Source organism: Macaca mulatta, chromosome 6 (assembly GCF_049350105.2).
Source record: "Macaca mulatta isolate MMU2019108-1 chromosome 6, T2T-MMU8v2.0, whole genome shotgun sequence".
Classification (NCBI taxonomy): domain Eukaryota; kingdom Metazoa; phylum Chordata; class Mammalia; order Primates; family Cercopithecidae; genus Macaca; species Macaca mulatta.
In genome coordinates, this window is record NC_133411.1 from 190,201,907 (window position 1) to 190,228,637 (window position 26,731).

Here is a 26,731-nt window from a genome sequence, read left to right on the forward strand (position 1 = left end):
CCAGACAGAGTCTTGCTCTGTCTCCCAGGCTGGAGTGCAGTGGCGCAAACATAGCTTAGTGCAGCCTCGACCTCCTGGGCTCCAGCCGTCCATCCGTCTCAGCCTTCCAAGTGCTGAAACGTCCTTTTCTTGCGTGCTTATGCCAATTAGCCAAGCTCAAAGGGACGCATGGAGGAAGCTCAGAATCACCGTGAGAAATCAAATAGGGCCCGTTGTCGTGCCTCATTGTGATGGCCCCGGAGACCCAAGCGAGTTTCCGTAGTGTAGTGGTTATCACGTTCGCCTAACACGCGAAAGGTCCCCGGTTCGAAACCGGGCGGAAACAGCACTTTCTATTTTACACCTCACTACTTCAAGTTAATTACACAGACAACTAGCCTGGAACACCCCACCACTATCTCCACCTGGTTACGGAGAACAGGCCATCAAGGGTATTTATACCGTTGCCCTTCCTCAACGGTTGAGGCACCCCAGGTGGTACCTCAACTGTTGGCACCTGGGAAGAACTGAACCCACCTCACTTGCTGCGGACAGCAGCGCCGACAAACTTCGCACAAAGCCCGTCCACTGGACAGCTGCGCGCTGCCAAATGGAATCCAGATCCCGAGAAAGCGTGGGGCCCAAAGCGAGTTGCAACGTTTTGTAACCCATGGGAGGACAAAATGGAGAAATCACAAAAAGATGGTAGCGGTGGGATTCGAACCTATGCATCCGAAGACACTGCAGCCTTAATCTAGCGCCTTAGACCGCTCGGCCTTAGCTCTCTTTCTCACGGCGGTGTACTTACATATTTCTCTTCTTTATGCAACATCGCTAGGGTCCCCGAGCCAACAAGGCATTGGGGCAAATCCGCAGGGCATGGCAGAACCAACGCCTTCCAGCAGGATTCGCTGGGCCAGAGGACCCAGACGGGAAAACGTTCCACCAACGCCCGGGCAGAGAGGACTCGCAAAGCACAGGCCCCAGGATCTGCTTTGGGGGTCACTCAGAGAGTCACCCACATCGGCTGTCTTTGGGAAGCCAGCGTGAGTGATGGGGAAGCCTCCTACACTCTCACTTTAAAGAAAGATTAAAAAACAAAAACAAACAAACAAACAAACAAAAACCAGGGCCGGCCGGGCGCCGTGGCTCACGCCTGTAATCTCAGCACTTTGGGAGGCTGAGGCGGGCGGATCACGAGGTCAGGAAATCGAGACCATCCTGGCTAACACGAGGAAACCCCGTCTCTACTAAAAATAGAAAAACACTAGCCAGGTGTGGTGGCGGCGCCTGTAGTCCCAGATACTCAGGAGGCTGAGGCAGGAGAATGGCGGGAACCCGGGAGGCGGAGCTTCCAGTGAGCCGAGATCGCGCAACTGCACTCCAGCCTGGGCAACACAGGGAGAATCCGTCTCATAAGAAAAAAAAAAAAAAAAAGTGCAAAAGCAATCCAACGGAGAAAGGATTACGTTTTCACCAAACAGTGCTGGAGCAGCCATAGGCCAAACTAATGAACCTTAGCAAAGCCTCGCAGCTGAGACAAAAATGAACCCAAAGGAGAAGGTGGGCTTGACTGTCACATTTAAAACTATACAACTTCAAAAAGACATAGGAGAAAATCTAGACCTAGAGCTGGGTGAAGAGTTCTTTGACTTGACACCAGAAAAAAAAAAAAAAAAAAAAGTAAGTTGGACCTCACCACAAACCAACAGTTCTCTGTGAAGACTCTGGCAGGAGTATTAGATGTTTTTGAAGTCAAGCAAAAGACCTGGGTAATCACGGGTACTTTGGCAAAAACAATGCTCTTTATCCGACACCTGAAGGTCCTGGTGTCAGAGCTTAACATCTACTCGGGAACACATTTCACAGAAGAAGAAAAAAAAAAGGAACGGAATGGATGTGCAGGGTTTTTCTGTTTTTTAAAATTCATAAAATCATTAATGCTCACAGTTTGTTGTCTGTTTTTATTATTATTATTATTATTATTATTATTATTATTTTGAGATGGAGTGTCGCTCTGTCACCCAGGCGGATGGCAATGGCGCGATCTCGGCTCACTGCAGCCTTAGCCTCCAGGGTTCAAGCGGGTTATTGTAAAAATACAATAACTTTTGTATTTTTCATGGACACAGGGTTTCCCCATGCTGCCCAGGCTGGTCTCAAACTTCCAAACCCAAGTGATCCGCCGGCCTCGGCCTCCCAAAGTGCTGCGCTTACCGGCGTGAGTCACCGCATCCGGTCTTTCGCGTTTCCTTTTTAAGTGAGAGTGTAGAAGGCTTCTCCTGTTCTCATGCCCACTCCGCAAAGGGGTCGGCTGCAGTGACTTCCTAAGTGACCCTCCCAAAGCAGATTCTTAGGCCTGCGCTTCGCATATCTTCTCTGTGAGGGCGCTCGTGGAGCGGATTCCCAGCCGGCGCCTCTGGCCCAGGAAATCCTGCTGGAAGCTGCGGTTCTTCTGCAGTGCCCTGTGGATTCGCCCCAGTGCCCTGCTGCTCTAGGGATCCTGGGGACGCTGTACACGGAAGGAAAATACACAAGCAGACCCGACGAAGAAGGTAGTGTGGCTGAGCCATTCTAAGGTCCTGGATCCAGGCTCCAGTCGCTTCGGAGACGTGGGTTCGAATCCCAGCTTGTTGAGACTGCTCCCCTTTTCCCAACGGGCTTCAAAAACAAAAAATCGTTGGAACTCACCGTCGCCCCACGCTTGCGCGGGATCAGAGATTCCATTTGGCAGCGCACAGCTCTCCAGTGGACGGGCTCTGCGCCAAGGTCGTCAGCCCCGGTGTCTGCAGCAAGTGAGGTGGGTTCAGTCCTTCCTAGGTGGCGATGGTCGAGGCGGGAAGGCAACGGTGTAGACGTCCTTTCCTCCGCGCACCTCTGTAACCAGGTGGAGATAGCGGCAGGATGTTCTAGTACCCGATGTCATAAATTTGAAGTAATGAAGAAAACAACGGAAAAAGCTGTTACTGCCCGGTTTCAAAACGGGAACCTTTTGCGTGTTAGGTGACATGGGACTTTATGATACTTGCTTCATTTTTGTGTATGCTTGAAATTTTCTATAATTAATGGTTTAAAAAGCTAACAGGCCAGGTTTTTGCCAACTACCATACCTAATCCTTTGCTATTAAACGGTCCGTTCAGTTTCTGGGGAGACTTGGGGGCATACATGCGATGAATCTGCATTTCAATCAGGTAGGTCAATGTTTTCTTTGCCTGTGTGAATATGAAGAATTGCTTTAAGCCAAGCCTGGTGGCTCACGCCTGTAATCCCAGCTACTTGGAAGGTGGAGGTGGGAGGATCGCTGGAGCCCGAGAGTTTGGAGTTGCAGTGAGCTACGATCATGTCACTGCACTCTAGCCTGGGCAACACAGAGACCCTGTCTCTAAAAATTAAAACTGTTTAACTTACACCTGGGCAGGGGGCTCACGCCTGTAATCCCAGCACTTTGGGAGGCCAAGGCGGGCAGATCACTTGAGCCCAGGCATTCGAGACCAGCCTGGGCAACATAGCGAGATCCCGGCTCTATAAATAAGTAAAACATAAAATAAAAAGAATTAAATTTTAAAACTGTTTCGCACCTGCATTTGGAAAGACTGCATATGTGTTTGTGTAATGTATGAAAACTAAGCTGGCCTCTCCAAACCAGAAAGCCTCGAATCTGTCCCGACTGCATTGTGCTCCATAGTCTGACCCTCCCACACCCTACAGGAGTATCTGCTGCTGTCAGTGAGGTCAGCGCCCTTCCCTACCCAGGAAAACCAACGGCCACTGGAGGGCAGCAGAGAGCCACGATCCCAACCAGCCCGGGACAGAAGCAGCTTTTTGTCTGTTTTTCTTTAAGTAACCTCTGCCATCCCGTGGGTCTGAAATAGCCAGAGACGTGGCCGTGCAGACGAATCCAGTGCCGGTGGAGGAGAAATGGGAGCGGGGTGCATTGTACTCCAGCCTCCGACCTGCTGCCCTTGGCAAGGCTGCCAGCCTCTCTGTGCATGGGCGTCCTGATCTGTCACATGGGGGTAATAACAGCATGGACTGCAGGGGGCTGGCGACAGTAAAGAGAGTGAAGTGCGTGGCGGCAGCGCAGGCCAGCCCAGGAGGACCCGGTGGGAGCTCCTACTGACTGCGGAGAGGATTAGCAGGGGCCCCGCTGAGGACAGCCTGGGGGAGGTGCAGGGAAGGGGCTCGCGGGAGGGTGGTGGGAAACACCTGCAGGCAGAGGCTGGGTGTGATTCTGGGGACCTCAAAAGCCACACCCAGAGCCAGGGGGCGCTGCCAGGCAGGGGCTGCAGCGGGGAATTTCCCATGCCTGAGGTCCCCGTGGGCAAGGCCCCCTCCTCAAACCCACAGCCATCCCCAGGCCCAACTTTCAGGGGTGCTGGGAGGTCTGCCTGTCTCCCAAAGACCCACTGTAGTCACTGGCAGACCGGGACCTGCATGAGGATGACCCAGGAAGGCAGGTCTGGGACTCTCTGGAGAAGGCAACCGTGCTCTCAGCAAGCCTGTTCCAGGGCCGTCTGTCTGTGTGGTCCTGAGCTGACACCCGAGGATGACTCCCCACCCTCCACACATGGCAAAGTGCAATAGTAGCACCCTGGCCATGGCACACTCACAGCCCCACCAGCACAGAACTTCAGGGAGCAGGGGCACCCAGGGAGTGAACCAAGGTTTCGGCCTGTGGCAGGCCCTGAGCTCAGAAGGATGCAGGGGCTTTGCCCAAACCCACGCTAGGTGCAGGCTAGGGGGCCGCTCCAGGAGGAGGAAGAGCCCCGGACGGATGAGGGGAGAGGCTGGTTCTGAATGTGTGGGAGACGCAGCCGGAGCCTGAAGACTGAAAAGTCAGCAGGGACTGGGGCTTCCTAGGAGGTAGTGAGGAGGGGGCACCCCAGACCCAGTGAGATCACACCTAGGATGTCCCCAAGAAATCCTCAGGGGTGGGGGCAGGGTGTGCATCGTCACTGGGGGAGGAGCAGGGCGTGCATCGTCACTGGGGGTGAGGCCAGGATGGGCATGGTCACTGGGGGTGGGCAGCCATGTGGATGAACCCAGAGACCAGTGGGGAAAAGGGAGATGTGCCCAAGATTGATGTCTAGAGGTGCCCACACCCTCACACACCCAGGTGCCCTGGCACGCACAGCCCTGCTCACACAGACGTGGGAGTGGGGATGACTGAGTGTGCGCACAGCAGGGAACAGATAAATGAATTTAAAGACATAGAATAAGTTTAAAGGCTAAAGAAGGGCCCTGTGCAGGCCAATCCTGAGTGGAAATGAATGCAGGAGTCCAGTTACCCCTGCTTAGAGGGGAAAACCAGTGTTTTAAACTCAGGACCTAGAGTCCGGAGGAAAGAGGTTCCAGATAAGACCCGGATAAGGAACTCCTCACCCCCTCCTCCCTCCAGAGACTAGAGCAGAGGGGGAGGCCCACAGGCAGCACAGCCTTCAACTCCTGGTTTCCCCAGAAGACGCTGTGGGCATTTGACCAAGTAACCTCTGAAGCCCCCTCCAGGACACTGTGACAATTTATACCAATCTGCACTTTTACTCCTTGAGCTCTCGTCTTTGCGGGCCAGCTCACATGATGACAATGGCTCTTCTGGTCAACTTATCCAGACTCTGTCCTGAGAGGAGTAAGCAGGGCCCAGTCTACCCAGGGCCCTCCCTGTCTTCTGGAACACCCTACGAGTCCTTCTGAGACAGTGGCCAGCTTTGCCCCACCCCAGAGCAGCTGAGCCAGCGGTGGAATGACTCTAATGACAGACAGCTGTGAGCTCCTGCTGTGGCCCAGGCCCAGGGCTCTAGGGGTCAAGGAGTCAGGAAGAAGAGCCGTGCCAGGAGGGATGCCAGTGGGGGGGCATTTGGGGGTGGGTGCCCCATCTCAGTCACATGGGCCACCTTCTCCACCTGTACTGAAGAACAGCCCAGAAAATTGGCTCTTTATCTTGGCTTCACTCACTCTGCTGAGGGGCGGGATATTCAGCAGAGATCTTAGAAACCGGACGAATCTCAGGGACAGGAAACCTGAGAGTTTAGAGCCAGCAGGGACCTTTGAGATCATCTCATTCACCCTCATCTTGTTGATGTGAAAACAGGCTGAGATGGGAGTGGCTGGCCTGTGGTCACAGAGCGGGTCCTTAAACTTGCCCTCGGCCTGGATATGCATCGCCTCCAGAAACACACAACACTGGAAATGAATCCAGATGGCTTTCCAAATGGGCAAAGGCAGCGCCAACCCGGTTTCTCCTCCTGGACGCATTGGAACAACCAGCCAAGCAGCCCCAGAAGATCACTTCCTCCCACCTCCAGCCTACAGGTGACACTTTTGAACCCCCAGAGCCTCCATTTGCAGTTTGGACTCTGCCTTTCTGTTCACCTGTAGATCTCAGGCCTGAAAAGTCTTGTTATGGTGGAATCGTGTTTCCCTCAAAATTCATCTTAGCACTCCAACCCTCTTTACGTCAAAATGTGACTGTATTTGGACATAGGGCTTTTATAGAGGTGGTCACACTAAAATGAGGTCACTATGGTGGACCCCAATCCAACCTGACTGGTATCCTTAGAAGAAGAGGAAATGTGGACACACGGGGCCATCATGGGTGCAGGTGCACAGACAAAACACCACGTGTGGACACGGAAACAAGGCGCCCACCTGCAGGCCAAAAAAAGAAGCCTCCGCAGAAACAATCCTCCTGGTGCCCTGATCTCGGACTCACAGCCTCAGACCTGGGAGAAAACGACCATCTGTTGTCGAAGCCCCAGGCCGGGCTATTTTGTTCTGGAAGCCCTAGGAAACTCCTCCAGACGTCTTCACAGACGGCCCTGGCACTCCCAGGCCCATGCCCAGGGTGAAACCTCCAGGAACCCAAGCCCAGCGCGACCTGCCAGTCACAGGTAAAGGGCTGCCTGGCTGGCTGCTGCCCACACAGGCTCACAGCTCACAGGGAGCCGGGTCTGAAGCCCCATCCGCTCAGAGGTGCCTTCTCCAGAAAGCCCGCGGGAAGATGCCACCACCGCAGCTCTTCACACCGCTGTCCCTCTCTGAGCTCCCGCCTCACCCCATCCAGCACACAGTGTAACATACGGGTGGGTTTGAGAAAACAGTGGACACCCAGGCTCTCTTCCGTGCTCAGACCAACTCTGAGAGGAGACGGCCCTCTCCAAGAGCTGGCCCATCCAGGGAGGCGGCGCCTGGAACGGGGTGAGGGCTGCCGCGGGGACAGTACCACCCCCACCCGTGGCCCTGGAGAGGTCCAGCAGACAGGGGCAGATCCCGCTCAGCGAGAGGGACTGCGGCGCTGCTCTACTCCCAGGCGCGCCGGGCAGGTCTCCCTGCAGCCGTTTCGAGAATGTGCAGGGGACCCCTGGCTTCGGGTCATCCGCGGAGGCTCCAGGTCCTCTCCAGGGCGAGCTGCGAGCGAGCTGGGGCGGCGTCGGCCTGGGGGACTCCCGCGATCGGACTCGCAGGCTCGGGATGTTCCTGGGCGCGACCAGAGGACGCGCTGCCGTTCCCAAGGGATGTCCCCGCTCCGCTGCAGCCCAGAGGCGGTTCCTTGAACCGCTGTTAGACACTTTCCGGTTGCCAAGCCCTGGAAGAAAGCGCGGACACGGGGAAGTCGCGGAGATGCTGCTGCTCCCAAGGCGGGAGCGGAGGACGACAAACGGGTGTAGCGCGATCTGCGCTCGCTCCTGGGAGTGGCTGAGACCGGACTGAGCGCGGGCTCTTCCCGAACACAAACCAGAAGCTGAGGCTGCGGCAAACGGGCCCACTATCCAGGCTTGTCTCCTTCCTGCCGCTGCTGGGGGTACGCACGGTCCTCGCCCAGCCTCCTGCTCGGCCCCTGCAGCCCCCGCACCCGCCTTTCCCTTGCAGCTCCGTGCGCCCAGCGCCGCCTCTTCACATCTCCTGGGCGGAGGCCCCTCTCCATCGCGCAGTGCCGTCCACCGTTGTCCGCCTGTGCGGCCTCGGTCTTCCCTTCTTCCTCACCCCCACCCTTCCCTTCTGGGGAGAAAGATCCTTCCGTTTTGTTTCCTTCATGCTGTGTCCCCTGGGCCTGGAACTGAGCTGCCTTGGCACAGCTGTAGATCCAGTGAGTTTTTCTTCAGTCTTACCTAGTGCTAGTGCGTGTGTTAATTGCTCTAACCCTCGTCATCCACCTGTAAGAAAGGCGCTGCTCTCAACCCATTCTACAGACAAGGAACTGCCACCTCCAGGGGTTGTGTAACTCGCACCCTGACAGCCAGTGCAGGAGCTCACCACCCCCCAAACACACACACACAGGCGGCCCCTGCAGAGGGCCAGCACGTTCAACGCCACGACCCTTCTGCAGCCCCGAGCGCTCGTCAACAGATGCTTTTGTCTTCTAGATTTAAAAAGACAGCTGTGGAAAATAAAAACCAGTGCCCCCATCTCCTCAAGGACCAGTACTTTGCACATCACACCCAAAGCACAGCAGCACACATTAGTGCCTCCTATAGACGCACAGTATTGGGTGGACGTCCCCGTGTTGACCATAAACTGGATCCTATGACGGATCCTCATTTCGTTTCTGTAACACGCACTTTTCGTTTTCTAAACCCATCCATTGGCAAGGTCTCTATTCCGATAGTTTTGGATTGGATGACTTCCGTCACGCCCCTACCAGCTTCAGTCTCGCGGTGATCGCTCATCTCCTTCATTTACTTGGCATCTCCTTAAATTTATTCACACCTTGTTTATTTATACAATTACTTTACTTTGATTACAAGCAATACTAGCAAGACCTTCAAGTTTCAAGGTGCAAGTTACCTGCCCTCCAAGGCTGCGGTAAAGCATTATGTAAACATTAATTATACTCTGGGTCACAGGAATCATTTTGCACAATGCAACTGTCACCTGAGCTGATCCCAGGGAATCACTAACTGCCTGTTGCTGTGTTTGGAGGTTTGTTTTTATGGTTTAGCATTCTATAACAGCTTTATTGGGGTACAATTCAATACAATAAAATCCACTCATTGTAAATACAGAGATCAATGATTTTTTAGTCACTGCATAGGATTCTGCAACCATCACCACAATCCGCTTTTAAAACAGTTCCGTTACCACAAAGATTTCCAACATGCCCATCTGCAGCCAATCCTGGCTCTCAGCCTCAGCGGTACACAAGAAGTGATCTGCTTTTCCTCTGTTTTCATCTGCCTTTTCTGGAAATATCATATAAATAAACAGTATTAGTGGAATTGCTAGTTTCAAGTTTCACTTTGCTATGCCAAAAATTTAAACATAGGGTTACCATACAATCCATCAATTCCACTCCTAGGTATATATAAAAGAGAGTTTTATATATACCTTTTTGTCACGTAAAAAAATGTACACAAAATATATATGGCATCATTTTTCATTATAGCGAAAAAGTGGAAACAAAGGCTAGGCAAGGTGTCCCATGCCTGTAATCCTAACACTTTGGGAGGCCAAGGTGGGTGGACTGCTGGAGGCCAAGAGTTCCAGACCAGCCTGGGCAACATAGGGACCACGTCTCTATAAAAAATACAAAAATTAGCCAGGTGTGGTAGTGTACACCTATGGTCCCAGCTACTTGTGAGGCTGAGGTGGAAGGATCACTTGAACCAAGGAGGTGGAGATTGTAGTGAGCTATGATGGCTCCTCTGTACTCCAGCCTGGGTGACAAGAGTGAGAATCTGTCTCAAAAAAAAAAAAAAAAAAAATGGAAACAACATAAATGTTCATTCATTGATAAATGGATAAACAAAACATGGCATAATTCATCTAATGCAAACATTTATTAATTTACTTATTTGTTTATTTATTTGGAGACAGGGATTCACTCTGTCATCCAGGTAGCAGTGCCCTGCTGTGATTGCAGCTCACTGCAGCCTTGGACTCCTGGGCCCAAACAATCCTCCTGCCTCAGCCTCCCAACTAGGTGGGACTACAAGCACGCACTACTATGCCCAGCTAACTTTTTTTTTTTTTTTTTTTTTTTGTAGAGACATGGTCTTGCTATGTTGCACAGACTGGTTTCCAACTCCTGGCCTCAAACAATCCTCCTACCTCAGCCTACCAAAACGCTAGGATTACAGGGGTGAGCCACCATGCCTGGCCTATTTGAAATTTTTAATTGAAAAGCAAAAAATGAACAAAAAGAATTTGGGCCCACATATACTCAGTTATTTGATTTTCACCAAAGGCACCAAAGCAATTCAATGTAAAAATAGTGTCTTTGCAACAATGGGTTCAGGAACAACTGGATATCCATAGGGGAAAGAAATTAACCTTAATCCCAACCTCACACCATAACAAAAAAAATTATATGAAAGAGTTTACACTTAAACATACAAGCTGAAATTTAGAAGTTTCCAGATTAAAAAAACATATGAGAGTCTTTTTTTTTTTTTTTTTTGGAACAGGATCTTGCTCTGTTACCCAGGCTGGAGTGCAGCAGTGAGATCTCTGCTCACTGCAGCCTCCATCTCTCAGGCTCAAGCAATACTCTCACCTCAGCCTCCCAAGTACCTACAGAAACTACAAGTGAACGCCATCACTCCCAGCTAATTTTTGGACGTTCTGTAGAGATGATGTCCCAATGTTGCCCAGACTGGTCTCAACTCATGAGCTCAAACAATTCACACACCTCGCCCTCCCAGAGTTCTGGAATTACAGGTGTGAGCCACCATGACATGCCAGTTCTTTGTTTTTTGTTTCTTGGGGTTTTCTGTTTGTGTGTTTTTTTTCTTTGTTTGTTTTTAATGGACAAGATATTTAAAGAGATACTTCACACAGTAAGATGAACACATGGGCCATAAACCCATGAAAAAGTGCCCATCTTTTCTTATCAGCTAAATGCAAACTTAAACCATAAGGAATACTACATACCCACAAATGGCTAGAAGTTAAAAAAAAAAAAAAATCAATGAAAAGTGCCAAATGTTGCCAAGGGGGTAGCCTTCATAACGCTTGCATACTGTTGGTGGGAGGAAAGTAATCTAAATGTCCAAGAGCAGTGGCTGCTAGGAAAATCTAGAGTTCTACCAAACAATAGAACAATAAAAATGGTGTTTTAGGCTACTTCCTCTTTCATTCCACTCCAATTTCTCTGGACACACAAGCTTCAGCTCTACTCACGAACACGTGGCCTCATATTCCCCAAGCAGCTTCTTCTGAATGTCTCTTCTCTTTGAAAATGGTGGGTGCCAGCGCGCCCCTGCTGTTCAACCCCCATACCCACTGTCGCCGGGACATCCTCTCTCAGGACTCTCGTGCCCACTTATGCCACCACATTGCACATGAAAACTTCCTTTTCTCGTTTCTTCCTTTTCTCTCTTTCGAGATAAGGTCTTGCTCTGTCGCCCAGGCTGGAGTGCAGTGCTGCAATCATAGCTCAGTGCAGTCTCGACCTCTTGGGCTCCAGCTATCCTGCCGCCTCAGCCTTCCAGGTGCTGAAATATCTTTGTGTGTGTGCTTATGCTCATTAATAAAGCTCGAAGGGACGCATGGAGGAAGCTCTGAATTACGATGAGGAAATAAAAAACGGCCCTGTGTGGTGGGTCATTACGATGGCACACGAAAACCAAGCAGGTTTCCGTAGTGTAGTGGTTATCACGTTCGCCTCACACGCGAAAGGTCCCCGGTTCGAAACCGGGCGGAAACACTTCCTTCTACTTTTTACCTCATTACTTCAAATGTATTACACTTAGGACTAGCCTACAACACTCCACCACTATCTCCACCTGGTTAAGGAGAAAAGGCTATACAGGGTATTTATACCGTTGCCTTTCCACCTCAACCACTGGAACCTGGGAAGAACTGAACCCACCTCACTTGCTGTGAACACCAGGTCCGAGGAACTCCCTACAAAGCCCGTCCACTGGACGGCTGCGCGCTGCCAAATGGAATCCAGATCCCGAGCAAGCGTGGGGCCCGAGGAAAGTTCCAACGAATCCTCCTTTTGTAACCTATGGGGGGACAAAAATGGACAAACCACGCCAAGCTGGCAGCGGTGGGATTCGAACCCACGCCTCCGAAGAGACTGGAGCCTTAATCCAGCGCCTTAGACCGCTCGGCCACGCTACCTTCCCCCTGGAACGCATTTACGTATTTTCCTGCTTTATACAATATCCCCAGAGTCCCCGGGCCTACAAGGCCTTAGGGCGAATCCACAGGGCGTTCCAGAACCACCGCCATCAGGCAGGATTCGCTGGGCCAGAGGCACCAGCTGAGAAACTACTCCACCAGCGCCCTGGCAGAGAAGATTCGCGACGCGCAGGCCTCGGGATCTGCTTTGGGGACCACTCAGAAAGTCACCCACATTGGCCCTCTTTGGAGAGGTGGCGTGAGAGGAGGGGAAGCCTTCTGCACTCTTACTTTAAAAAAAGATAAAAATAAATAAACCAGGGCAGACCCCGTCAGTCGGGCGGCCGCGAAGTTCTGCAGCCTCCGTGCCGCAGTCCACAGGCAGCAGCTCAGAGGGCGCGCCTCGGGGGAGAGCCACGGCCCGCGGGGTCCACGGCCCTGTTTGCGGGAGTGCGGCGCCCGCTGTGCCCGGATCCGCCCCGGCCCGGGGCTCCGGCCCGCCGTCCATCCGCGCAGCGGACCGGGAGCAGCCTCGCCGCGCACGGCCCCGCCGGGCTCAGTTCTGGACTCGCGCTTCCGCCGCCCCCGCCTGGCTCCCAGTTTCTTTCAGTCTCGGGCCGAACCGACCTTGTCCCCGGAATCTCCGCCTCCTCCTCGCGCCCCCTCCCCTCCGCCCGGTGCTTTGCTCTCCCCTTTCTTGGCTCGCCCGCGGCTGGCGGAGGAGAGGGGAGGAGACGGGAGGGGAGGGGAAGGGAGGGGAGGGGAGGGGAGGGGAGGGGAGGGGAGGGGAGGGGAGGGGACTGAAGGGGACGGGAGAGGAGGGGAGGGGAGGGGAGGGGAGGGGAGGGGAGGGGAGGGGAGGGGAGGGGAGGGGAGGGGACCGGACCCCAGGGCCGAAGCGCCCCGGGGGACGGAGGTCGACCCGGTTTTCCAGCCGCTGCCCCGGCGGGAGTTCCGCGGGTCCCACGCGGCCACCTCCAGCCCCGCGCGGTCAGCGCCGACTTCACGAGCAACCTGAGCCCGCTGGAGGACAGCGAGGGCTTCCGCGATCGCCGGGACGCCGCCCCGGGGGCTGTGCGGGGACCTCCAGGGCCCGAGGCGGGCGGCCTTCTCTCCTCGCCGCCGCAGCACCCACACGGGACCCCGCCACCGCCGGGCCGCTCGCGGGGCAGCAGCGCAGGAGCAGCTCGTCCCATCGCAACGCGGGGCGCGACCTGTCCCACGCCGACCTCAGCACCAGGCAGTCCAGAGCTCAGCGGAGAAGCGGCTCGCGCTGTGGCAGATCTGCGAGTGGATGGTCGAGAGCGTGCCCTGCTTCACGGATGAGGGCCAACAGCTCTGCGGGCCGGAGGAATTCACGTCCTCATCTTCTGTTCCTACACAGCAAGTTGACTGGCGCGCAGAACGAAGGAACTGGAAACAGTGCTCGGTGGATGCTCGATCCAGAGGGCGGCAAGAATGGGAGATGTCTTAGGACAAGAGCTGCATCCACGGACAGCAACAGCAAATGCGCTCGGACACAAAGCCGAGATGCCACGAAAAAAGCACCCCTGTAGTCTAGCGGGGCGGGGTGGGGGCCGGTGCCGAGGACAGCCCTGGACCCCAATTTTCCAAAAGGCCTGCAAGCCCTGGCTCTCACGGCAATGATGACTTTGATAGCTGGAGTACATTTCGCCCTCGAACTAGCTCAAATGCTAGTACTATTACTGGGAGACTTTCACCTATTATAACCAAAGGGGAAGATCTTAGAGATGGGGCTGTGCATTCTGTGGGGTACCGGTCATCTTCGGCAAAGATGGCCCCTACTCCACCCCGTATGTCTGAGAAAAGCAATCCCAAAACATGGAAAAGGTTTGGATAATCTCAACCTTCTCTGAGTACTGACATCATTAACTGTGTGGACCCAGTTCGCCCCTGGCTCCATGATGCAGCAGACGCCATGCTACTCATTTGTGCCACCAAACACCAGTGTGAATTCGCCCAGCCAAACTACAAAAAAATAGACGTAGTGCCAGTCCAACATGAGCCCTTTGCCCCAGATGCCTGTGCAAACGCTCCAGGACCACAAATCAAGTTGTGGAGCTGTGAGTCCGTGTAGCTGTGCAGCGGGACTCCTGGAGGAGTTGCTGACTCCTGACTCTCCTCCCCATAATGACATTATTGATGGGGGCCAGCCCCTCCACACCTGTGGATATTTCTGTCAGGTAGGACAAGAGACTGACAAAAGAAATAAGACAGAGACAAAGTATAGAGAAAGAAAAGTGGGCCCAGGTGTGGGTGTTTCTTGTCAGGTGTGATGAGAGACTGAGAAAAGAAATAAAACACAGAGACAAAGTACAGAGAAAGAAAAGTGGGCCCAGGGGACCGGCACTCAGCATACAGAGGACCAGGGGCGCTGGCACTGGTCTCTTAGTACCCTCAGTATTTATTGATCACTATCTCTACTATCTCAGCGAGGGGGATGTGGCAGGACTATAGGGTAATTGTGGGGAGAGGGTCAACAGGAAAACATGCGGGCAAAGGCCTCTGTGTTATGAATAAGTTTAAGGAAAGGTGCTGTGCCTCCATGTGCACGTAGACCAGATTTATGTCTGACTTTACACAAATATCTCAGTGCAGTAAAGAGCAGTATTGCCACCAGCATGTCTCACCTCCAGTCATAAGGCGGTTTTCTCCTATCTAAGTAAATAGAATGTACAATCAGGTTTTACACCAGGACATTCCATTTCCAGGGACGAGCAGGAGACAGATGCCTTTCTCTTGTCTCAACTGCAAAGAGGCCTTCCTCTTTCACTCAACCTCCTCAGCACAGACCCTTTACAGGTGTCGGGCTGGGGGACAGTCAGGTCTTTCCCTTCCCACGAGGCCATATCTCAGGCTGTCTCAGTGGGGAGAAACCTCAGACAATACCCAGACTTTCTTGGGCAGAGGTCCCTGTGGCCTTCCGCAGTGCATTGTGTCCCTGGGTACTGGAGACTGGAGAATGGTGATGACTTTTACCAAGCATACTGCCTGCACACACATTTTTAACAAAGCACATCCTGCACAGCCCTACAGCCCCTAAACCTTGAGTCAACACAGCACATGTCTCTGCGGGCACAGGGTTGGGGCTAGGGTTACAGATTAACAGCATCTCAAGGCAGAATAATTTTTCTTAGTACAGAACAAAATGGAGTTTCTTATGTCTTCCGTTTTCTACATAGACACAGTAACAGTCTGATCTCTCTTTCTTTCCCCACAAGCATGACACCAGCAGATCCTGGGGTAGCCCAACCCAACAGCCAGGTTCTGGGCTGATGGTGATGGGCCTTCATTCAGTCATGTCGACCTATGGCAGCCAGGCATCTCACAACAAAATGATGCCTCCCAGCTCCCATACCCACCCTGGACACGCTCAGCAGACATCTGCAGGTGATGGCCGTGCCCTGCCTCACATGGGAAACATCAAGCCCCACACCTCAGGTATGAACCACCTGACCCCAGAGGAGACACCTTTACCGGTGCCTCTGCCCCACCCCATGCAGACGAGTGCCCTGGGCGCTACTCCTCCGTGAGCAGCTGCAGTGGCTATGGCAGAATGGGCCTCCTCCACCAGGGGAGGCTCCCAAGTGACTTGGACGGCATGCTCACTGAGCACTGGGATTGTGACGTGGAATCCAAGTCTTCATCTGGAATGACCTTATGGATGGAGACACTGAATTTTAACCTCCACAATGTGTTGCCCAACCAAAGCGCCCTGCACAGTGTCCAGAGGAGGCCACATAGCTGGGTGTCAGGCTGAGAATTAGCGACCAGGCTACGCTTAAAAGTACTTCAGATTGGCCGGGTGCGGTGGCTCGCGCCTGTAATCCCAGCACTTTGGGAGGCTGAGGCGGGTGGATCACGTGGTCAGGAGATCAAGACCGTCCTGGCCAACATTGTGAAACCCCGTCTCTACTAAAAATACAAAACTTAACTGGACATGGTGGTGGGTGCCTGTAGTCCCAGCTACTTGGGAGACTGAGGCAGGAGAATTGCTTGAACCAGGGAGTCAGAGGTTGCAGTGAGCCGAGATTGCACCACCACTCGATCCAGCCTGGGCGACAGAGTGAGACTCTGTCTCAAAAAAAAAGAAAGAAAGAAAAAGAAAAAAAACTTCCACAAAAATGTTTACAGTATAATTCTTCATGATAACCAATAAGTGGAAACAAAGGCTGGCAGTGGCTCAGGCCTGTAATTCCAGCACTTTGGGCGGCCAAGGCAGATGGACTGCTTGAAGTCAGGAGTTTGCGACCAGGTTAGGCAACATGACAAAACCCTGTCTCTATAAAAAAATACAAAAATTATGGCCGGACATGGTGGCTCCTGCTTGTAATCCCAGCACTTTGGGAGGCCGAGGCAGGCGGATCACAAGGTCAGGAGATCGAGACCATCCTGGCTAACACGCGGTGAAACAAAAAAATTAGCCGGGCATGGTGACGGGCACCTGTAGTCCCAGCTACTTGGGAGGCTGAGGCTGGAGAATGGTGTGAACCCGGTAGGCAGAGGTTGCAGTGAGCCAAGATCAGCCACTGCACTCCAGCCTGGGCAACAGAGCAAGACTCTGTCTCAAAAAAAAAAAAAAAATTAGCCAGGCATGGTGGTGTCCCCCTGTGGTCTCAGCTACTTGGGAGTCTAAATTGGGAAGCTAACTTGAACCCAGTAGGTGGAGGTTGCGGTGAGCCAAGATTGTGTCACTGCAGCCTGGGGCACGGAGTGAGAACTTGTCTCAAAAAAAAAAAAAAAAAAAAGAAAGAAACAACTTAAATTTCCATGAATTAATGAAGGGATCAATAAAATGCAGTATATTCACACAAAGCTAAACTTTTTTTTTTTTTTTTTTGAGACAGGGCCTCACCCTGTTTCCCAGGCTGGAGTGCAGTGCTGTGATCACAGTTCACTGCAACCTTGATCTCCTGGACTCAAGCAATCTCCCTGCCTCAGCCTCCCAAGTAGCTCATACTACAGGTGTGAGCTGCCACACATGGCTAATATTATAAAATTTTTTGATAGAGACAGGGGTCTCCCTATGTTGCACAGGCTGGTCTTGAACTCCTGGGCTCAAGGGATCCTCCTACCTTGGCATCCCTAAGTGCTGGGATTAAAAGTGTGAGACACCATGCCTGGTCAACAATGCAATATTACTAAGCCATAAAAAAGAATGAAATATTAGTATGTGGTACAATATAAATGAACCTCAAAAATAGTATGCTAAGTGAAAGAAGCCATATATGAAAAGCCCTGTATTATATGATTCAGTTTATATGAGATGTCCAGAGTAGGCAAATCCATAGAGACAGAAAGTAGATTACCAGGGGCTGGGGAGAGGGAAAGTAAGGAATGATGGCTAATGGACTTGGGGCTTCTTTTGGGGGTGATTAGAATGTTCTGGAATTAGCTGCTGGTAATGACTGCACATTATTGAACATGCTTTTATTTTATTTTACTTTATTCATTTATTTTTTGAGACAAGGTCTGGCCCTATTGTCCAGGCTGGAGTGCCATGGCACCATCTCAGTTCACTGCAGCCTCGACCTCCTGGGCTCAAGTAATCTTCCCCTCAGCCTCCCAAGTAGCTGGGACTACAGTCACATACCACTACGTCCTGCTACTTTTTCTATTTTTTGTAGAGATGGGGTTTTGCGGCCGGGCGTGGTGGCTCAAGCCTGTAATCCCAGCACTTTGGGAGGCCAAGACGGGCGGATCACCAGGTCAGGAGATCGAGACCATCCTGGCGAACACAGTGAAACCTCGTCTCTACTAAAAAAAATACAAAAAACTAGCTGGGCGTGGTGGCGGGCGCCTGTAGTCCCAGCTACTTGGGAGGCTGAGGCAGGAGAATGGCGTGAACCCGGGAGGCGGAGCTTGCAGTGAGCTGAGATCCAGCCACAGCACTCCAGCCTGGGCGACAGAGCGAGACTCCGTCTCAACAAAAAAAAAAAAAAAAAAAAAAAAAAGAGATGGGGTTTTGCCATGTTGCCCAGGCTGGCCTCAAACTTCTGAGCTCAAGCGACCTGCCCTTCTTGGCCTCCCAAAGTGCTGGGATTACAGGCGTGAGTCACTGCACCTGGCCAAATTGTACACTTTTAAAGGTGAATTTTATGATACATGAATTATATCTCAACTTTAAAAATAATGTGCAGAAAAAAAAAAACCCACACTGCTGCATGTAACAACATGAACAAATATAAAAATATAACATTAGCAGAATGAATCAAGACACCAAAAACTACATAGGGGTTATTCTATTTATGTGAAGCTCAAAAACGAATGTAGGTGTGAGAAGTCAAAAGCGTGGCTGCGTTTAAGAAGAGCAGGATACTGACCGAGGGAACACCGGGGGTGGTTCTGCGGCGCTGGGAATGTTCTATTTGTTGATCTGGGTGGTGGCTGCATGGGTGCGTTCATGGCATGTTTTACTTCAGTAAAAAGTATATTAAACTATCAAGAGAATACAATCAACTGGCCAGAAATGTAAGGTTTGTTTCTGCGCTCTCAATTCTGTTCCACTGGTCTATGTGCCTATCTTTATGCCAATACCATTCATCTTGATTACTGTAGCTTGCTTGCTTTCTTTCTTTCTTTCTTTCTTTCTTTCTTTCTTTCTTTCTTTCTCTCTCTCTCTCTCTCTCTCTCTCTCTCTCTCTCTCTCTCTCTCTCTCTCTCTCTCTCTTTCTTTCTTTCTTTCTTTCTTTCTTTCTTTCTTTCGATAGAGATGGATTCTCGCTCTGTTACCCAGGCTGGAGTGCAGTGGTGCGATCTCGGCTCACTGCAAGCTCCACCTCCCGGGTTCACGCCATTCTCCTGCCTCAGCCTCCCGAGTAGCTGGGACTACAGGCTCCCACCACCACGCCTGGCTAATTTTTTGTATTTTTAGTAGAGGCGGGGTTTCACTATGTTAGCCAGGATGGTCTCGATCTCCTGACCTCGTGATCCACCCGCCTTGGCCTCCCAAAGTGCTGGGATTACAGGTGTGAGCCACTGCTCACACCCAGCTAATTTTTGTAATTTTAGTAGAGACAGCGTTTCACCATGTTGGTCAGCCTGGTGTTGAACTTCTGACCTCAAGTGATCCACCTGCCTCAGCCTCCAAATTGTTGGGATAACAGGCGTGAGCCACCATGCCTAGCCAATTATTATTATTAGTATTATCATCATCATTATTATTATTTCTAGAGACGAGGTCGCCCTATGTTGTTCAGGCTGGCCTCGAGCTCCTAGGTTCAAACGATCCTCCTGCCTTAGCCTCCCATAGTGCTGAGATTATAGGCGTGAGCCACCACAACTAGCTGATCTTCTTTATTTTAATAATGTTTTATAGGCCGAGCACAGTAGCCTTTTTTTTTTTTAAACTAAAAATACCAAAATTAGCTGGGCATGGTAACCAGTGCCTATAATTTCAGCTACTTGGGAGGCTGAGGCAGGAGAATTGCTTAAACCCAGGAATCAGAGGTTGCAGTGAGCTGACATCACACCACTGCACTCCAAAAAATGTTTTATAATTTTCAGAATACAAGGCCCACACTGCTTTTTTAAATATTTATTTATTTATTTATTTATTTATTTAAATTGTTATAATTTTTTTTTCGAGACGGAGTTTCGCTCTTGTTGCCCAGGCTGGAATGCAGTGGCATGATCTCGGCTCACCACAACCTCCGCCTCCCTGGTTCAAGTGATTCTCCTGCCTCAGCCTCCCAAGTAGCTGGGACTACAGGTGCACACTACCATGCCCAGCTAATTTTGTATTTTTACTAGAGAGGGGTTTCTCCATGTTGGCCGGGCTGGTCTCAAATTCCCGACCGCAGGTAATCTGCCCGCCTCAGCCTCCCTAAGTGCTGGGATTACAGGTGTGAGCCACCACGCCCAGCCTAAATATCTATTTCTAAGTATTTTTTTAATTTTCGATACTATAGTGAATGGAATTGTTTACCTAATTTCATTCTTGAATTATTGCTAGTTTAAAGAAATACAATTTCAAAGTAACAAAACTAGTTACCGGTAGGTAAAAAAAAATTAAAGAAAGAAAGAAAAGAGGCTGAGCGCAGTGGCTCACACTGTAATCCCAGCACTTTGGGAGGCTGAGGAGGGCGGATCACGAGGTTAGGAGATCGAGACCATCCTGGCCAACACGGTGAAACCCTGTCTCTACTAAAATACAAAAAAATTATCCAGGCGTGGTGGCAGGCGCCTGTAATCCCATTTACTCGGGGGCTGAGGCAGGGGAATCGCTTGAACCCAGGAGATGGAGGTTGCAGTGAGCTGAGATTGTGCCACTGCACTCCAGCCTGGCGACAGAGCAAGACTCCTTCTCAAAAATTAAAAAAAAGAAAAGAAATACAATTAATTTTTGTATATTGATTTTGTATCCTCCATTCTTGCTAAATTTATTTATTATACCTAATAGGGTTGTAGTTTTCTTTGGTTTGGTTTTGTTTGTTGTTGTTGTTTGGGTTTTTTGTTTGTTTCTTTGTTTTTGAGACAGGGACTCTCTCTGTCACCCAGGCCTGGAGTGCAGTAGCAGGATCATAGCTCTCTGCAGTCTTGACTTCCTGGGCTCAAGGGATCCTCTCACCTCAACCTCCCCAGTAGCTGGGGCTATGGGCACGTGCCATCACGCCCAACTGATTTTTTTTTTTTTTTTTTTTTGTAGATACAAGGTCTCACTATGTTGCCCAGGCTGGTCTGAAACTCCTGGGCTCGGCTGGGCATGGTGGCTCACGACTGTAATCCCAGCACTTCGGGAGGCCGAGGCAGATGAATCACAAGGTCAAGAGATGGAGACCATCCTGGCCAACATGGTGAAACCCCGTCTCTACTAAAATACAAAAATTAGCTGGGTGTGGTGGCACATGCCTGTCGTCCCAGCTACTTGGGAGGCTGAGACAGGAGAATTGCTTGAACCCGGGAGGCAGAGGTTGCAGTGAGCCGAGATCAAGCCATTGCACTCCAACCTGGGTGACAAGAGCAAAACTCCATGTGCCCCCAAAAAAAAGAATTCGGGGAGTTCATAAAGTGAAAGCAAGGTTATTAAGAAAATAATGGAGGCAGTGGCTCATGCCTGTAATCCCAGCACTTTGGGAGGTCGAGGCGGGTAGATCACGAGGTCAGGAGATTAAGACCAGCCTGGCTAACACGGTGAAACCCTGTCTCTACTGAAAATGCAAAAAATTAGCCGGGTGTGGTGGCGGGCGCCTATAGTCCCAGCTACTTGGGAGTCTGAGGCAGGAGAATGGTGTGAACCCGGGAGGCGGAGCTTGTAGTGAGCCAAGATTGCACCACTGCACTCCAGCCTGGGCGACTGAGTCAGACTCTGTCTCAAAAAAAAAAAAAAAAAAAACACTTCTAGAGGAAAAGACATAAAACATCAATAAGAAATTCTACAATTATTAGAAACAGTGTAGAAACCACAAAGGGTGGCAGTCATGCATTGCAGGGGACACCAGTGAGTTTCCACCTCGGTGAGCCAAGGAAACTCCCGAGCAGACACAGAGGCACGAAAAGCAGCATCTACTCCTTACCGGGCATCAGTCACAGCCCCACTACTCCCTCAAATGCTTGATCTGGTGCCAACTTATTCTAAAGAGGAAAAAGATTTTCTTCAAACAGAGGGAAGACAAACAATAAAGGAAGGATGGATAAAGTTACCAGATGGAGGAATAGCTGTGCCACAGCTGCTAGGAGCCACAGTCGTGCTGGCCGTACATGAAACTACCCATCTAGGCCAAGAATCACTCGAAAAGCTGTTAGGCCGGTATTTCTACATCTCACACTTGCCAGCGTTTGCTAAAACTGTAGCGCAGCAATGCGTTACCTGTCGACAGCACGATGCAAAGCAAGGCCCGTCTGTGCCTCCCGGCATACCAGCCTATGGAGCAGCTCCTTTTGAAGATCTTCAGGTGGACTTCACAGAGATGCCTAAATGCGGAGGTAACAAGTATTTACTCGTTCTAGTGTGTACTTACTCTGGGTGGGTGGAGGCTTATCCAACATGAACTGAAAAAGTTCGTGAAGTAACCCGTGTGCTTCTTGGAGATCTCATCCCTAGGTTTAGACTGCCCCTAGGAATCGGCTCAGATAATAGGCCGGCATTTGTGGCTGACTTGGCATAGAAGACAGCAAAGGTATCAGTAATCACATGGAAGTTACATGCCGCTTATCGACCTCAGAGTTCGGGGAAGGTGGAGCGAATGAATTGAACTATCAAAAATAGTCTAGGGAAAGTATGTCAGGAGACAGGATTAAAATGGCTACAAGCCCTTCCTATAGTATTGTTTAAAATTAGGTGTACCCCCTCTAAGAAAACAGGATACTCCCCCTATGAAATTGTGTATCATAGGCCTCCTCCTATGCTGCGAGGACTTCCGGGTACTCCCCAAGAGTTAAGTGAGATTGAATTACAGCGGCAGCTACAGGCCTTGGGGAAAATTGCCCAGACTATCTCAACTTGGGTAAATGAGAGGTGCCCAGTCAGCTTATTCTCCCCAGTTCACCCTTTTTCTCCAGGTGACCGTGTGTGGATCTAGGACTGGAACGTGGCTCCATTGCGGCCACGGTGGAGGGGACCCCAGACCGTTATCCTGACCACTCCCACAGCGGTAAAGGTGGAAGGAATCCCAGCCTGCATTTGCCACAGCCGCGTGAAGCCCGCAGCCACTGAGACCTAGGAGGCCAAACCAAGCCTGGACAATCCCTGCAAAGTGACCCTGAGGAAAACGACAAGCCCTGCTCCAGTCAGACCCGGAAGCTGACTGGTCTACGCACGGCTGAAGCATGAGGAAAATCGTCTTGGGACTTATTTTCCTTATGGACTTGTGTGTTAAAAGCTTCCACTGCTTCTTCCCACACAGAGCACTGCCTTCAGTGCATACATCAGGTCACTGAGGTTAGACAATCTTTTTATTTTGTAGCCATTATGAATGCCTAGGAATTCCAAAGGCAACCTGTCTGTATAATAACACCCAGTACAAGGTATGTGATCCGGGAAGTGACCAGCCCGATGTGTGCTATGACCCCTCTGAACCTTCCATGATCACAGTCGTTGAAATAAGACTAAGGACTAGTCCTTTCCTAAACGACACAAGTAAAGTAATAGGTAAAACAGAAGAAAGGGGGGTCCCCAAAAATGTAACCTTAAAATCTGATGCCTGTGACGCTGTTAATAGTAAGCAATATGGAAAAGGATGCGGTTCTCTAGACCAGGAAAAAAGTTACACAGCAGCAAATAAGTATGTCTGTCAAGAATTATATTTATGTGACATGTGTCGTACTGGTCTTGTGTCATTTAGGCTACCTGGAAAGAAGATGAAAAAGATCCAGTTGGGCTCCAGAAAGGACAAGCCAGCCGCAACCCTTTAGAACTGGTAATCACAAACCCCACAGGCCCAAAATGGAATAAAGGAAAATACATAACATTAGGCATTGATGAAAAAAGACTAGATCCTAGTGTAAGCCTCCTAATAAAAGGAGATGTTCAAAGACGCTCCCCAGAACCAGTATTTCAGACTTTCTATGATGAACTAAATGTGCCAGGACCTGAGATTCCAGGAAAAACTAAAAATTTGTTTTTGCAATTAGCCAAGCATGTAGCCCAGTCTCTAAAAGTCACTTCATGTTATGTTTGTGGAGGAACTGTAATGCGAGATCACTGGCCATGGGAAGCCCGAGAATTTAGTTCCTACAGACCCAGTTCCTGATGAGTTCCCTGCCCAAAAGAACCACCCTGACAATTTTTAGGTTCTAAAAACCTCAATCATTGGACACTATTGCATAGCTAGAGAAGGGAAGGGATTCACTCATCCTGTAGGACGGCTGAGTTGTCTTAGGCAAAAGCTGTATAATGGTACCGCAAAAACAGTTACATGGTGGAGTTCCAATTACACAGAAAGAAATCCATTCAGTAAATTTCCAAAGTTGCAGACTGTTGGGGCCCACCCAGAATTCCACCGGGACTGGACTGCCCCCACCGGGTTTTACTGGATATGTGGACACAGAGCTTATGCTAAGCTGCCTGCTCAGTGGACAGGTAGCTGTGTAATTGGCACCATTAAGCCATCTTTGTTCTTACTGCCCATAAAAACAGGTGAACTTCTAGGCTTCCCAGTTTATGCTTCCCGCGAAAAACGAAGCATAGCCAAAGGTGATTAGAAAGATGATGAATGACCCCCAGAAAGAATCATACAATACTATAGACCCGCCACTTAGACACAAGATGGCTCATGGGGATATCAGACCCCCATCTATATGCTCAACGAGTCATACAGTTACAAGCTGTTTTAGAAATTATTAGTAATAAAACCAGTCAAGCCTTGACTGTTCTTGCCTGGCAAGAAACTCTGATGAGAAATGCTATCTATCAAAATAGACTAGCTCTTGACTACTTGCTAGCAGCTGAAGGAGGAGTTTGTAGAAAAGCCAACCTTACTAATTGTTGTCTACACATAGATGATCAGGGGCAGGTAGTTGAGGATATGTTAAAGATATAGCAAAACTGGCACATGTACCCATGCAAGTGTGGCATGGACTTAATCCAGGAGCCATGTTTAGAAATTGGTTCCCAGCAATAGGAGGATTTAAAATTCTTATAATAGGAGTAATAATAATAATAGGAACCTGCTTACTGCTCCCTTGTCTGATACCTGTACTTCTCCAGATGATAAAAATCTTTGTCGCTACTTTAGTTCACCAAAATGCTTCAGCACCAGCATACTATATAAATCACTGTCAATCTGTTGCACAGGGAAACATAAATAATAAAAATAAGAGTGAGAACTCCTACTAATAAAATGAGTGAAAGTCTCAAAGGGGGGAAATGAGAAAAGAGAAAGACCCTCTCACATTGTTTTATATTGTTTTATCCTCAGTACCTGTTCTTAGGGGGAAAAAAAAAAAAAAAAAGAAGAAGAAGAACAATAAAGTAAAACCAAAGACAGGCAGCCCGAAACCAGGCCCAGGTCTGCCTGGCCTAAACCCAGTAGTTAAAAATCAACTCATGACTTAGAAACTGATGTTCCTAACATTGTATAGAAGAACATTGTGAAACTCCCTGCCCTGTTCCGTTTCTCTCTGACCACCGGTGCATACAGCCCCTGTCACATACCCCCTGCTTGTTCAAATCAATCACGACCCTTTCATGTGAAATCTTTAGTGCTGTGAGCCCTTAAAAGAGACAGAAATTGTGCACTCGGGGAGCTCGGATTTTAAGACAGTAGCTTGCAGATGCTCCCAGCTGAATAAAGCCCTTCCTTCTACAACTCGGGTCTGAGAGGTTTTGTCTGCGGCCCCTCCTGCTACAGTTCAACATGGAGGCTCCATCTTCCCTTTTTTTTTTTTTTTGTCACCACCTGTAAAGAAACAGGCAACATGGCCCGGGCCAGGTAGAGAACCATCTGCATAATAAAAGATTGGGGTTGGGGACAGACAGCTTTTCCCGCCCTATGAAAATGACAGCTAGCCCTGACCAGTTTTTCTGGCCTTACCCAAATAAAACACCTGATCCGACCAATCTTTGGGCCCTATGTAAATCAGGCACCGCCTCCTCAAGCTCTTCTGTAAAACCTGCTGCATTTCACCACAAAACCGGCAACCCATTTCTCCCAGACCCGGGTCTGCTACCGAGAGCGCTTCTCCTCTTCCTGTCGCCTATTAAACTTCAGCTCTAAAGCCCACCCTTTATGTATCTGCAGTCTATTTTTCCATGGCCATCAAACAACGGGTATTTACCCCAGACAATGACACTTAAGTAATTTTTCGACACTTTCCGGAGGTAATTTGCCTATGCGTACCTTTAAAAGTTACAGAATTGGGCCGGGTGTGGTGGCTCACGCCTGTAATCCCATCACTTTGGGAGGCGGAGGCGGGCGTATCATGAGGTCAGGAGTTCAAGACCAGCCTGGCCAAGATGGTAAAACCCCGTCTCTACTAAAAATATAAAAATTAGCCAGGCGTGGTGGCGGGCGCCCGTAATCCCAGCTACTTGGGAGGCTGAGGCAGGGGAATTGCTTCAACCCGGGAGGCGGAGGTTGCAGTGAGCCGAGATCACGGCCACTGTACTCCAGTCTGGCAACAGATTGAGACTCTGTCTCAAAAAAAAGAGAAAGTTACAGAATTGGCCGGGCGCGGTGACTTGCGCCTGTAATCCTAGCAGTTTGTAAGGCCGAGGGAAGAGGAGTTTGAGATCAACCTGAGCAATATTGCGAAACGCGTCTTTACAAAATAATACCAAAATTAGCCAGGCGTGGTGGTACGCACCCATGGTTCTAGCTGCTCCGGAGGCTGAGGTGGGAGAATCGCTGGAGCCCAGGAGGTCGAGACTGCAGTGAGCTGTGTTTGTGCCACTACACTCCAACCTGGGTGACAGAGCAAGACCCTGTTTGAAAAATAAATAAATACGTAAATAAATAAGGAAATAAATAAATAACATTGCTCATAGAGCTGAGTAGGGTGGCACACGCCTGTATTGCAGCTACTCAGGAGGCTGAGGCAGGAGGATGGATCAAGCCCAGGAGGTTGAGCCCAGCTTGGGCTAAATTGCATAAGCCAACCCCCCCACCCCCTCCTAAAAAAAAAAAAAAAATATATATATATATATATATGAGACAAATAAGTTAAAGAATCCATGAAAATAGTCTAAAAAGCTTTAAAACAAAAAGCAATATACGTGGCATGGTTGAG

The 26,731-nt window shown here is 50.2% G+C and overlaps 2 long non-coding RNA genes, 3 other non-coding genes and 1 pseudogene across 9 annotated transcripts; 4 read left to right on the top strand and 2 right to left on the bottom strand.

Annotated features, from left to right (window-relative positions):
- The first annotated feature begins 252 nt into the window (after window positions 1-252).
- Window positions 253-325, top strand: TRNAV-AAC (transfer RNA valine (anticodon AAC)). Its single transcript has one exon. It is a non-coding gene; the product is annotated as a tRNA-Val (tRNA).
- Window positions 326-8,672: 8,347 nt separating this feature from the next.
- LOC106999069 (uncharacterized) lies at window positions 8,673-21,977 on the bottom strand. Of its 3 annotated transcripts, none has more exons than XR_013395083.1 (3): window positions 21,873-21,977; window positions 11,787-11,925; window positions 8,673-9,156 (listed from the first exon to the last, which is right to left on the bottom strand). It is a non-coding gene; the product is annotated as an uncharacterized LOC106999069 (long non-coding RNA). The 3 variants fall into 3 exon arrangements; XR_003730680.2 differs by lacking the exon at window positions 21,873-21,977 and adding an exon at window positions 12,671-12,785; XR_001445711.3 differs by lacking the exon at window positions 21,873-21,977 and having other exon boundaries at window positions 11,787-12,811.
- On the top strand, window positions 11,549-11,621 carry TRNAV-CAC (transfer RNA valine (anticodon CAC)). The gene has a single exon. It is a non-coding gene; the product is annotated as a tRNA-Val (tRNA).
- Window positions 11,962-12,043, bottom strand: TRNAL-AAG (transfer RNA leucine (anticodon AAG)). Its single transcript has one exon. It is a non-coding gene; the product is annotated as a tRNA-Leu (tRNA).
- LOC100430443 (forkhead box protein O1 pseudogene) lies at window positions 12,880-18,523 on the top strand (annotated as a pseudogene). The gene is made up of 2 exons (XR_013395081.1): window positions 12,880-14,247; window positions 15,286-18,523. The product of XR_013395081.1 is annotated as a forkhead box protein O1 pseudogene (transcript).
- LOC106999071 (uncharacterized) lies at window positions 21,552-25,311 on the top strand. 2 transcript variants are annotated; one of them, XR_001445713.3, is made up of 2 exons: window positions 21,552-21,988; window positions 22,565-25,311. It is a non-coding gene; the product is annotated as an uncharacterized LOC106999071 (long non-coding RNA). The 2 variants fall into 2 exon arrangements; XR_013395084.1 differs by having other exon boundaries at window positions 21,859-21,988; window positions 22,094-25,311.
- Window positions 25,312-26,731: the final 1,420 nt, after the last annotated feature.